Raw genomic sequence first — 13,480 nt, forward strand, 5'->3', positions numbered from 1 at the left:
CCCCCCAGCAACCCTCAGTTTGTTTTGTGAGATTAAGAGTCACTTATGGTTTGTCTCCCTCCCAATCCCATCTTGTTTCATTGATTCTTCTCCTACCCACTTAAGCCCCCATGTTGCATCACCACTTCCTCATATCAGGGAGATCATATGATAGTTGTCTTTCTCTGCTTGACTTATTTCGCTAAGCATGATACGCTCTAGTTCCATCCTCAACATGGAAAATTTTTAAATGCAACTCTACTCACACCCTATCAAAAAGTGAAGTGTTGGGGCGCCTGGGTGGCTCAGTGGGTTAAGCCGCTGCCTTCGGCTCAGGTCATGATCTCAGGGTCCTGGGATCGAGTCCCGCATCGGGCTCTCTGCTCAGCGGGGAGCCTGCTTCCTTCTCTCTCTCTCTGCCTGCCTCTCTGTGTACTTGTAATTTCTCTCTGTCAAATAAATAAATAAAATCTTTAAAAAAAAAAAAAAGTGAAGTGTTGATGGGATTAGGTCTTAAGTGTGAAAAGCAAAAGATTAAAATTGCGAAGTTTACCAGTTTATCTAACGTAGTTTATCTAACATAAAGAAGTTTATCTAACATAAAGAATATCCTATTGGGGGTGCCTGGGTGGCTCATTCGGTTAAACATCTGTGTCTTGATTTTGGCTGAGGGTCATGAGATTGAGCTGTGTTGGGCTCTATGCTGGGCATGGCCTGCTTAAAATTCTCTCTCTCCCTCTCTCTTTGCCTCCTCTCCCCACCAAAAAAGAATCTCCCATCAGGATGGGGAAGAATTTCTTAAATAATACATAAAAGCACAAACAATATAGGAAAATATTAATAAATGTTATTTCCCTACAATTAAGAGTTTTCCATTTTTCAGATGGCTTCTGATTTTTCAGATTTTTCCATTTTTCAGATGGCTTCATAATTAAATGAATAATACATGGCAAAATATGCCATGAAATATTTGCGGTGAATGTAGTAGTCTTGGGAGAAATATCCTCAATATATAATGAACTACTACAAGTCAATAAGACTAAAAACAGAAGAATGGGGAAAAGGCCAGAGTAGGTTTTCACAGACCTACTCTTTGTTTTTTAAGCTATATGTTCAGTCTCTTTAATAACCAGGGAAATCCAAACTAAAACCATAATGACACAGATAAAACACCAACCAGATTGACACAATTTATGAAGTTACATGATTCCGAGTGTCTGCAAGGATGTGGAACCATGGGAATACCAACTCAGTGTTTATTGGAATGCAAATTCTTTTTACCACTCTGGGGGAAAGGATGGAATTATCTAGAAAACTCGCAAATTTGGTCACGCTGCAATACACCTCTTCTTTTCTAGGTCATCGCCCTAGAGAAACTTGGCCATGTGAGTGCCAGCAAATATGCATAATATTTGCTTGTAATAGTAAAACATTGAAGGCAAACCAAATGCCTTAATAAATTATGATTTATGTATGTAAGAGAGTAACATTATAGCAATGAAAAGAAATTAACCAGACTTAGTTGCATGGGAATGCTTCCTGACACTGCCTCGTTTCTAGTTCTCAGATCTAACCTGTGATTCATTGAGACTCTGTCGCCTCATTTGCAAAATTAGAGAGTTTGGAGAAGATGATCTTAAGTAGCCTTCTAGCTCTGATGCTTGTGAGTCTCCTTATTTGCCTTTTTTTTTTTTCTTGGAACACAAAGAGTTTCATATGCTATTGTTTCTTGATTGTGTCTGTTCTAGCACATACTCAGACCATACTTTTGCTTCCTGGGATTGATCTGATAGGCACCTTGCAAAAAGGATGTAGACACAGTTGACCACCACTGGGCAGGAAGGCAAGACGTATGCTTCTAATTTCTCTTCCAAGATCATTACACATTCAGGGCGTGGTACCTACATTAGTGAGTTTTCGACGATGGGTACCAGCTGTCTATGGAGGCCGTGGAAGCTGTTGGAAGTCAGGACTGCTATCTGTCCTGTTTGCTTCCTAGTGACATTTGGCCATTTAGTGGAAGAAGCTAAAAAATAAACTACATGGGAAGGTGACTGACATGAAGGTGACTCTGCGCCTCTAGTGTCAACATTTAACTCCTTGGCTCCAAGATTTCAAAGACTGAGGCTCTGTAGGGGCAGAGCTGAATTGCATCTTGGGTTTGATCTTTCCTTGTGCTTTGGGGTTTATCCCAGTGTTCATTTTTCTCAATATTTATAGATTTTGCTTTGCTAGTTATTTCAAATCTTCACCCCAGACTGATAACTTAATTGATTTCAGTCTTCAGCAACAAAGTTCTCTGAAATTGTGTCAAGACTGGGAAATCCCAGTGTTTCTGGGATCAGAATGTGGGCTTTGCTGCCCTCTACTGTTGGATTGGGGCATTCCTTGACCTAGGAAGATCGCAGAAGGCAGCCTCGTCCTCTCACCCCACAGAAAGGCCTAGAAGGAAGAGACAGGAAGAAGAGAATGGCTCTGGTTCTGGACATTGGCCCATGTGATATAATTTTGAACATTATCACTATAGAATGAGGAGGAATTTCTTCAAACTTCCAGGGAATTCATGGGTGTTAGATAAGACCTTTTACTTAACAGAAGAGAGTATTTCCTACTGGGAAGTGCCACACCATTTTTAAAATGTCATACTGATACGCTCATTAATAGTTTGTAGCAAAACCTGTCAGTGCCCCACCCATTTCTCCTTGGCCCACTTCTTAGATCCACCTCCCACACCACCTAGCTTGATTGATTACCCAGAACTACTTGGAGACAAAAAGTTGGATGAAGCAGGTTTACTGATTACTTTCAGGAGGTATATCTAGAAGAAGTGAGATGGGAAGAAAAAGAAGGTGATTAATTGTGCAAATCATTACAACTGAGGCCCCAGCCAATGCAATGGAAGCTGGGATCTCATTTCAGAATGTTCCAAATTGAGACACGGGAACTGGGCTCCGTAACCCTGTACAGGCTGGTCATTGCCTATGGACCCCCCACTCCCACCCCGGGAAGGAACATAAGCTTGGATAAGGAAGCTCCCTCCAGCCAAGGACAATTCCCAGTCAGAGTTAAGATGATAAGGAAAAAAAAAAAAAGCCCATTATTTCCAGTTGTTGAGACCAAAGTATCTTGTCCCTGAAGAGAGGAACTGGGTCTTGCAACAGGGTATCTGCTCACCCAGGTTATCCTGCTTAGGGGATGATAGAATTTTTGAATTATGTAGTTTGTAGTTGGAGGAGGCCCAACTTCCAACGTGAAGTTCGAGTATTCTCTACATAGATTTGAGGTTATTTGAGCTTATCCTGGGAAAATGGAGATCTTTACACAAGGAGATCCTTGAGAGAAGGAGAAGCCAACCAGAAGGTGTAGCAATAGAAAGGGCAAGAGACAGAATGTCACAGAACGAGTACCGGCGACAGAAAGACCTAGAGATAACTATTGTGAAGGTGAACAGCAGCAGTAAGGTGGTCAAGATTATATAAAATCAAAGCAAACAAAATTAGTCTTGGAGCTTGTCCACGTCCCAGTCCTGCGGCTGACGAACTGTAAGGGCGCTGAGTGACTTAATCGCTGAGAGCCTCAGTCTCCCCATCTTTGTAAACGGACAATAAAAATAATACCTTCCTCTTAGAGCCTCGAGGCAAATTAAATGAGACCCTCATGAAGCTGGACCCCCAAAGCCTATAATGTCAGAGTTAGGGATGAGCAATAGATAAATTCACTATGTGCTTACACATCCATATGTATCTTTCTCTGTGTGCGTATCTATGTGTGCGTGTGTCCGTATATGCATTTGCATATAAACACGTCTGTATTCACCTACTTCTGTTTCAACATCAATATCCGTAGTTCTCGGTTGGGGATGATTTTCCCCTCAAGGGGCTATTTGGCAATGTCTGGAGACACATTTGGTTGCTATAGTCTCTACTGGTCCGGGGGCACCACTGGTTTCTAGGAGTAGAAACTAAGAATGCTGCTAAACATTTTACAATGCACAGAACTAACCCCCATGAGAAAAAATTATCTGGTTGAAAATGGCAATAGTTTTATGGTTGAGAAACTCTGATCTTTCCAGAGTTTCTGTATCATATCTATGTTGTCATTGTATATGACCCAGAGTGAGAACAAATACTTGTCTGTATTTGCTATTATTCCAATGATTCCAGGTTGCGGACGATACCTCTAGGCTCCTACTACATATCTATTCTTCTTTCTTTCCTTAATAACAGCTCCCATCATTCATAATGCAATGAGTCCAGCCCATTTCTCTGTTTTCTTGCAGCAAAGGTGGTCGTGTTGCTAATCGAGTATCCGCAGAAGTCTCCCAGTAAAAGTGATTATTTTCCTGATGAAAACAAAGAGATAAAATAGTATACACTGTTTTTTCCCCTTTGATCTTTTTGCATCTTTCTACCTACAGGAAGGACAAGATACTTCGCAGCCCAGCAGCCATCTTATAAGCATGGCAGTGAAAGCAGATCAATAAAACTGGTAGAGGAGAAGGAGAAAAAAGAGTTATGGGAGCTGTTTTTCTTGACAGATTACGTACTAACTAAACACCACCATCACCACCAAACAAAACAAAACAAAACAAAACAAACAAACAAACAAAAAAACAAAAACAAAACCCAACAACCAAAAAAACCCAAGAAAAATACCTTTATAACTTTATAACTTTATTAAATATTCTAAAAATAAAAACTTACCTCTTCTAAGCTGTTGTTGACTTAGCAAGAAAGTAAGGATTCCTTAAGGTACTACCCTAAAAAAGAGTGAGTTGGGAAAATACTAAACTTAGCTTTTACTTCAGGGGAATCTGCCAGCCATTGGTGTCCGTGAACTTCCACTTTGATGGCTGCCTGAGGCTCCGGAGACAGGCAATAAATCCAAAGTCAGTTGAAGGATCGATTAGAGATCACTGAACAAAAACAAACCTCCCCCCACAGAAAGAGACAATAAGAAAACACACTGTTTAACTGTTTGCATTCAGGGGAAAAAATTGCTTAACTTAAGATTTGTAACCATGAACCAGCCGTTATAAGTAGAGAATGTAAATCAAAGTGGTCTTTCACCAATAGGACTTTCACCAACTGAGAGAAACAAATTCTCCCTAGAGGAACAGTGTTGCAACACAAATTTGAAGAATTCCCAACGATGAAGTTGCAAAGCATGTGAACTCACAGTCAAAAGAATGTTTTAGGACCAAGAGTCAATACCAGTGACAGCGGAGTTGTTTCCACAAAAGTGCCAATTGGTCTACAATTGTTTAATAAAAACCTTTGGAAATAGATGTGGTCCAGAATTCAGAATTTTTTGGTTATTTATAAATTTGATAGAATTCATTCATGGTAGATTTCATGCAGTCCTGAATGGGGTTTGTGACAACATTACATAATCAAATATTTCAGAGCAAAGTGCATGAAACCCTAAAAACAGAAACTCTAAATAGTCTCATGGCAATACACTTTAGATTTTGGTTGTGAATGACTGTTGTCCACCCTCTTGCTAAAATGAAAATTACATTTTCAGAAATTTTTCAAGTCAGAATTTCAGATAGGGCAATTTTGAAACTTTACTGGGATATCAGGTGTACAATGTAAAATAACTATGTTCTGAATGTTTTAGGAAATGAAAGAGATACTGGAAAATATGAACAAGGAATAAGAGAGTATTACCTCAAAGTTGAAAAATAATGAAAAAATAAAACATCTAGAAATAAAAATATAACTGAAATTTAAAATACAAAGGCTGCATTAATACAGAATATCAGACCCACCGAAAGAATTACTAAGCTGGTTTTGCTCAGGAGGAGGGCAAACCTATTAATTAAGACTGTTAAGAATGCAAATTAAATTATCTAAAAATAGGTACAAAAATGTAACTAGTAAGTTGATGGGGAAAGAGAAAATGTGGTGAGTAAAAATGGAAAATAAAAGAGAAATTCAATCAATATAAAGGAAGGCAAAAGCAGAGAGGAAAAATCTCTTTCCAAACAAACCAGGAAAACCCAAAACAAATAACACAAGCAAGATGGTCGATAAATCTGATTACAAAACTAACTGCCCCAGGTATACTTTCAGCCTGTATTTTTAAAATTTCTACTCTGTGCTGTTTTTTAAACTAACATGAAAGGACAGAGTAAGTTTAAATTAAAAAGCCAGAACAATAGATTTCCAGATACATAATAACCTAAGTAAATCTGATATGATGATATTAACATCAGGCTGCTGGGGACTCAGCTTTCCTGAGTCCCCAGATTTTTCTGATTTTTCAGAATCAGCAATTCTGATTTCCAGAATTGCTCCCACCGCAAGCAATCAGACAACTGGACTAACTCCATGAAGCCAGTGTTTTCACACATTAGCCAAGTGGCAGAACAGTACTGGAACCAGTGAGAGAAGAGAAATCAACCAGGTCAGCCCTGCTGGAGAGTTCTTCTCTGGGGGGAGGCACTTTCTGGGCAGTAGCAAGGAGGGGAACAGCTCATGCAGAGCCCAGCAGTGTCCTGAGACTAAGAGACAGACTATGGAGGTCTGGGAGGCTGAGAGGGTAGGAGTGTGAGGTCAGAAAACAGAAAAGAAGGAAGCAAAGAAAAAAACCCAGAAGTCTGCTTAGGGGTTCCCTTTGGTCTCTTGGTAAATACTAAGCCATGAACACACAGGGGAAAGCTCCATGAGGTTGGGCAAGGAAGGGATACCAGACTGCTGTAAGCTGAACAAGGGACCTCATACCAGGCTGGGAAGTGTTTGAAGTGACACCCATCAATGAAACAAGTAGAGAATCTTAAGGTTCCAGATGACCTGATGACCACTATCAAATACCTTGACCTTATTGATAACCATAGGACAGTGCATCAGCAATAGTGATGCTTCTCTTAAAAAGCATACGAAGCATTAATCAAGAAAGATAATATGCGGGTGCCTGGGTGGCTCAGTGGGTTAAGCTGCTGCCTTCGGCTCAGGTCATGATCCCAGGATCCTGGGATCGAGTCCCGCATCGGGCTCTCTGCTCAGCAGGGAGCCTGCTTCCTTCTCTCTCTCTCTGCCTGCCTCTCTGCCTACTTGTGATCTCTCTCTGTCAAATAAATAAATAAAATCTTTAAAAAAAAAAGAAATAATATGCAAACATAAAACAATGTTAAAATGTTGAAATTGTAAGGCGTATTTTCTCTGGTTTGTTTTTATTGTTCTGATTTAATCTTTACAGAAGCTCTATGTTTACATGAGTAAGCCAGAAGTCTGAGAGTTAAGGAATTTGCCCAGTTCAAACAGAAGAGCTACTGGGATGGGAGGGTGAGGAAGAATTTTTGGGGTCCCTATGGTCTCCTTAGGTTTGGTCTGTGAGGAGTCTGGAGGACAGGTACATGCAATGTCTAGCAAGTGCCACTAGAGGGAAGTATTTGCTCAAGGAACAAACAACCTAACCAGTCGGTAACAGACTAGGAACTGGGAAGCACCCGTGGATTATGGCAAGAAATCCAAATGGAAAGATGTCAATGCAGTATAAAATGAAACACTCGGTTGCTGAATCTTGCCATGGTCGCACTCTAGTTTAGCCTCAGGCGGACTACAGCTACAACAGTTGACTATTGTCTGTCTTTACGTGTTCCTGTGACAGTGTCACGGGTCCCTGGCTGGTACTCAAGGCTCCAGGTCTCTGAGCTTTCTTTACTCACCGGCTCAGGGAATTCCTTCTTCCTCCCCAGCTCCTGGGGAAGCACTATCCACCTGCTGTTGGGAAATCTAAAAGGAGATAAACCTCTGGCCCAATTATGACCTTTGTGACAGCTTTATAAAATGAATCTCTGTGACAAACTTCAGACTCTGACCTCGTCCTGTCTCAGTTCTTAGGGAATAGGGCAGATTCAAGTTCAAGTTTCAGCTCTTCTATTTAACGTGGGTATATTTCTCAACTCTTGGACTTCTGGTTTATGTATTTAAAACAGGGAGCAAGGACACCTGGGTGGCTCAGTGGGTTAAGCCTCTGCCTTCAGCTCAGGTCATGATCCCAGCGTCCTGGGATCGAGCCCTGCATCGGGCTCTTTGCTTAGCAAGGAGCTTGCTTCCCTTCCTCTCTCTCTGCCTGCCTCTCTGCCTACTTGTGATCTCTGTCTGTCAAAAAAATAAATAAAATCTTTTAAAAACAACAACAACAACAACAGAGAGTGGCTATGAATATTAAATCAGAATAATAAATACAGAGCCCCCAGCAGTAAGGGCTCAAAAAGTAATTTCCTTTCATTCTGTTTGCTATTTTCTTAACCAAGCAGCCTTTTTATTGTGTCAGCCTCTTGGTGATGTTTCTGGTGATAGAAAGGATTATAAAATGTTTGTTCATTCCTCAGGTCACTCATGTGGAGAAGGATTTGTTGTTTTTATTAAAGCATTGCTTCTCCAACTTTAGACGTCCCGATACCAACATCATAATTTTTACTGTGTTTGCTATCCACCTATATCATTATTCGTTTAATGTTTTAAAATCGGCTCATTTATTAAAATCCTTGAATCTACTTTAAAGGAAAATGTGTCTCTATTCTGTAAATGGAAAACTAACATTCCAGGCAGTAAATATGAGGTCAGCATAAAATAAATATTAAACTAAGTTGTCATTAAATAGTGTAGACATAAATAATACAGAGACCACTATATCAAAGGACTCCTGAGGGTACATAGCAAGCCTTACTAGTCCCAGGTACCCGGATAAGCCATTTTAAAATATATACAGAAGGAGATAGTGTCTTAATGATCAAAAGCAAAAATATATTTGAATTATCATTGAATTTATAAAGAGAGTATTTTCATTATTTTATTATTCCTCAATAACTACTTTGACCTCATTTCCATGAGGCCTGGTGATTCAGTCTGATAATTTAGTCCATTCCCCGAATTGAAACTGTCTCCTTAGAGAGCTGTATCTGTAGTAAATGACCCACATAAATCCTCAGTTTTCTGATATCTGCCTTTCTTCTCCTGTTTCTCTTCCAGCACACAGCTAGGTTAAGGTAGATCTGTGGCTTCTGGATCTTACGGCAATATGTGTGGGGTATGGTACTCATGAGGTATGATGTGGACGCTCTTCCTGGGCCCAGAGTTGGGACTGTCTCTCTGGAGTCTCAGAGTGAGGAGACACCACCTCAAGAACATGCAAAAGAGAAAAGCAAACTAATATGTATTTAGAAAGTACTTCTTACATACTTTTTGTCTTAAGTAGCTTTAAGTGGATCGGGCATGTGGGATATCGAATATTCATTTTAGGTGATACTGAGATAACTTCTTTTTTAGAAGAAAACTAAAATAATAATAACCACAATAATAGAATTAATGAACCCGCTCTGCATATTAATTATGCTTTTTGTGTGTAACCAATAAGGAATATATGGTCTTAGAATAACAGGTAGTATAGCAAAGGTGATGTTTCAAGCCTAGATGCATTTATAAATGCAATATTCCACTGTATTTTTAAAAAAGATTTTATTTATTTATTTATTTATTTGAGAGAGAGAGCAGAGAAAGAGAGAGCAGGAACGGGGGGGGGGGTGTGCAAAGGGAGAAGCAGACTACCCGCTGAGCAGCGAGGCTGATGTGGGGCTCCATCCCAGGACCCTGAGATCATGACCTAAGCCAAAGGCACATGCTTCACCAACTGAGCCACCCCACGCCCTTGTATTTTAGGAATATGAATGTATCCTGGGAACCAGAAGCCAGAGTCTCCATGCTAATGAATGATTACTCTGTTGTTCTGGCTCTCCACTACCAGCAGAGCAAGCCAGTCCTCCCCTAGCTGACATCAGTCTCTTCTGATCTTCAGTGTTCTCAGGAAGCTTTGCCACACGCCTGTGCTAGAAGCCAAGATTCCAGGGAGCCAACGATCCATGGTACACTTGGACCTGGAGTGCTGCCTCTACCATGGGAATTCTCAATGATGTTGGAGGAGGGAGGGTTCTGCCCTCCAGAGGACATGGGCAATGTCTAGGGACATTTTGATGGTCACACAGGTTATGTTGCTCTTCCTACAAAGTTGTGGGGAGAGGCCAGGGATGCAGCTCCACATCCCACAATGGACTGAACAGCCCTCTACAAAGATAATATGTTGGTATTGCCAGGGTTGAGAAACTCAAGTCTGCTCTACCAGAAAACAGAAGGAAGTATAAGAAGACATTTTGAAGCCATTAAAGGACAGAAACAAACTTGTTACTTTCAGTGTTTGATCTCAATTGTCTACAGTGACTTTTGGAGCCTTGTAAATGAAGATTTTGTCCAAAATCTGTGCTTCTGTGCATGTGAGAGTGTCAACAAATGAGTTCCTGAATCCTAATAAATAATATTCCCTCTTAAGCATTTCTTCTTGAGGACTGTTGCCGATGGGAGGGAACTGTGGAGGAGCAGGCAAGGTCAAGTGGGGGTGGTGTTGAGAAGGGAGAAAAGCAGGAAATTTGCTTAGAATTAACATTTCCTTATGAATTCTTCTTCTTATTATTATCATTGTTATTATTATTTTGGTAAAAAAAAAAAAAATCCCTAAGGAATGTTGGAACACCGGATGAATCTTAGCCAATCTTTCTTTGTTCTCTTTCTTCCCTCAACCTCCCTCTGTCCCAGCTGGCACATCTTCCCTGCCTCTCTGCACACACTCATCTGGGAGGTACACACTTTTGCCAACTTTTATTGCCGTGTTAGTTCGTTAAGATCTTTACTGTCTGATATCTTTTATGAGGATGAGATAGGATTTGTAAAATGCCTTTCATGGTTTCTCAAACCTCATACTTAAATTTTTTTTTTTCTAATCCACAAGGAGCATATTCAACTTGGATGATATCATTCTAAGGTTCAATCACTGTATTTTTTTGTCTTTTAAGGATGAGGAGATAGAGGCCCATGATGGTCCCATTTACCCCATTACTGATAACTGGGAACCACCTTCCATCAGCATACTATTGGTTTTATGTTCACTTTACTCAATGGACAGTTGATTTGAAAGAAATGCATTTTTTATTTATTGCTTTATTTCAGAATACGTATATAGGTTTGCGTGCATTTGCAAGAGAAAGTACAGAGAGGCCCAGTGTACCCTTCATCCAGTTGATGCATTTGTTTTAACATTTTGAAAACCATTGCCTGTTACCCCAGTGTGATCAGAGAACAAGTCACTTCCGTTAACTGGATGTTGAGAGTTGCCATACTTCTAGAGCATGGGCTCCAAAGAGCCAAATAGAAGAATATACTAAATTATATGTACATTAAGACTAGTATGCAATGGCATTTTTGTTTGTTTGTTTCTTTGAATGATTCAGAACATTGAGTATTCATCAATCCATTGAAAGATCTGGAAGCTTGAGGGTGAGAGTGTGTTATCCTGTGATGTGACATGGTGTGAAACATCTTTGGGAATCTTTTTGAAAATATTGAATGAATGAAGAAACAAATCTATGATCTTGAGAGAAAGGCTAGAGGTCTCTAGAACCCACTGACGTTATCTGGCCTAGGGAGAAGCCTGGGCGCCCTTCTCTGGGGGACCCACTCCCTCTGGTCATCCAACCTTGTGGAGATGAAACTTTATTTCACGTCGTTATATGGGGAATATTTGTTTTTCAATCCATCTTAATTTCATCCAACAGGGCCTTCTAGGAAGAGCCATAATTCAGTTGTGCTAAAACCAGCTAATAGTTGACTCTGAATGAAAAATATAAGCCATATTGAATGTGTTACTCTAAATCAAAATTCATTCTTCGTCTGAAGCCTACAGATTATAAATCAAGAATTAAATTGGGGTCAGTAAATCCAAGCAAATGCACACAAACCTGAGAGTTTGCACCACTGAAACAGAAGCTTGAAAGGTAAACCTGCATAAATCACGTCTCTAAATCAAAAGGGGAAACAATGATTTTTCTTGTCCAATGGAGTAAGAGTAACGAACCCTCTAAACCCCTCAATGCAGATAAAAAGTTCTAGTTTGCATAGAGCTTGATATATTTATGTATGGAGGAAGCACTGCCTGAAATTAAGCAAGAAGAATGAAATATTATAATGAGTGCACCCCAGAGGCTGCCCTGCCCACAGTTTCACAGCTGGGCCATTAAAAAGAATGTTGGAGCAAACAGTCATCATTCAACCGCTCTTTGCCAAGGGATGGCAGAGGGTGAAATGGTTTCAGAATCCGTCAAAGGTGTTAGTCCAAGCAGCTGGCCCATGGTGGAGAAGGGAAAGGTCTCCTGCAGCTTCAGGATGAAGCCACTATTCCTGCCACATTGTACCATCCATGCCCCAAGAGCTGATCTGGGTGTGAGCTTCTGCATTGATCCCCATTTGTCTCAGGGGCTCTGCAGTCCTGAGGTTTCAGGACACTGGAATGTTAATGTCACTTATATAACATAATTTTCCCTCATTTTAGAAAATTTCTTAAATCTAATTTACTGCCCTGTGTGTTCACAATCCCCTTATTAAGACAGCCAGGCCCTCAAATCATTCCAGTTTATTGATTAAATGTTACAAGCCACGTGCACAGAGAACTCGATTTTGTTTTGGTAAAAGGGCACCAGGATAAGCCAACAATATTGCTTAGTTTATTTGCTTTAATTGGGAAGACATTAAAGAAAAGGAATCAGGGTCCCTTACAATGCTTCCCATGTTGCATTTAATTTTGGATTCTGAACTGAGTGTACCCAGAAGGGATTCTAATTTGAAGTAGAAAACTCCATGTAATAGCATTGCGTGGACCCATGCACCACACCAAGTGCACCAGCAGACGCAGGGTGCTTTGCACAACTATTCAAAGGAGCTGGTTGGGTGTATATCTCCTGTCTACATGCATGTTTGTACAAGCAAGTAGAAATCCATTGCAGCACCTGAAAACCAATTATGGCTTATTCATGATTATTCTTTCATAAATGGCTCATTTTGAGGCAAAATACTTAAGTACACCCCATTTGCCTGCACTTATGCCCGTTATAGAGACCTCTAAATTATCCAGAGTCTATGAAGGAGATGTTTATTTTTAAAATCATTCATTCATCCCACAAATATTTAATGACTGCTAGTCACTTCCAGCACCAGCCTCTGTTCCAGGAGCTGGAAATTGAGAAATGGCCAAAACAGACAAAAAGTTGAACCCTGAATCAATTCTATGAATCAAATTAATTAGTCAAATTCATTTCCTGATGGGATCACTTTGTACTGAACGTTTGCTTAATAACCTTCCACTCCTGTATAAGAGTGAAGTTATTCTTGTCCTGGTTTTTAAGGTCATGTTTCATCAAGATTCCAGAAGTTTTATTATTGGGTGAAATTTTATCTTTGACTCATGCTAACCTCCAAATGTATATCATGGACAGGAGATAGACCCTTTGTAATTGAGAATAATCACTGAAATGCAAAAATTTTATGAAAGAGAGGATACTATCTATATGAAAAGATGACATTATGTAGGCAAAGTCTTGGAAAGAGTAAACAAAAAGAGAAGAAGTGTTAGGAAGGAGTTGAGGACTCAAGAATGTGACCAGTGGTGTCGG

General features: G+C 40.1%; 1 long non-coding RNA gene across 1 annotated transcript; it reads right to left on the bottom strand.

Annotated features, from left to right (window-relative positions):
* Positions 1 to 522: 522 nt before the first annotated feature.
* LOC309872336 lies at positions 523 to 4,925 on the bottom strand. Its single transcript, XR_014315792.1, has 3 exons — positions 4,683 to 4,925; positions 4,157 to 4,321; positions 523 to 2,421 (listed from the first exon to the last, which is right to left on the bottom strand). It is a non-coding gene; the product is annotated as an uncharacterized lncRNA (long non-coding RNA).
* Between the last annotated feature and the right edge of the window lie 8,555 nt (positions 4,926 to 13,480).

Source organism: Mustela nivalis, assembly GCF_964662115.1.
Source record: "Mustela nivalis genome assembly, chromosome: 8".
NCBI lineage: Eukaryota > Metazoa > Chordata > Mammalia > Carnivora > Mustelidae > Mustela > Mustela nivalis.